Genomic DNA, 437 nt, shown 5'->3' with positions numbered 1-437 from the left:
AACAAATTATATTAAAAATAAAAATAAAATAAAATAAAAAATAAAATAAAGTAAAGTAAAATAAAATAAAATAAAATAAAATAAAATAAAATAAAATAAAATAAAATAAAATAAAATAAAATAAAATAAAATAAAAAAGGGATGGCTCCCAGGTCATTGAGAAAGACCTTCCCTGGGTCTGGAAACTAGAAAAAGGCTTTAAAGGAGATTCATATACATTTCAAAAGGGGCACAGAAAGATTGGCAATTACAAGTTTTCTAAAATAAATGCTCTGAGAAAAGGGGCCAGGGGCCTATACTTAAGATGAAACCTGTCTAAAGTTGTCAAGCAGAAAGGGAAAGGATAGGGCCTTCATGGTCACCATGGAGAACAAAAGAAGTGCTTATTCTTCCCCCTAGGATCTCAGCTTCTTCTCCAAGTTTGAGAATTCCTGTCT

This window comes from Panthera onca, chromosome B4 (assembly GCF_046562875.1).
Source record: "Panthera onca isolate mPanOnc1 chromosome B4, mPanOnc1 haplotype 2, whole genome shotgun sequence".
Classification (NCBI taxonomy): domain Eukaryota; kingdom Metazoa; phylum Chordata; class Mammalia; order Carnivora; family Felidae; genus Panthera; species Panthera onca.
The sequence above is the reverse complement of the archived record's forward strand: the minus strand, read 5'-3'. Positions refer to the sequence as shown.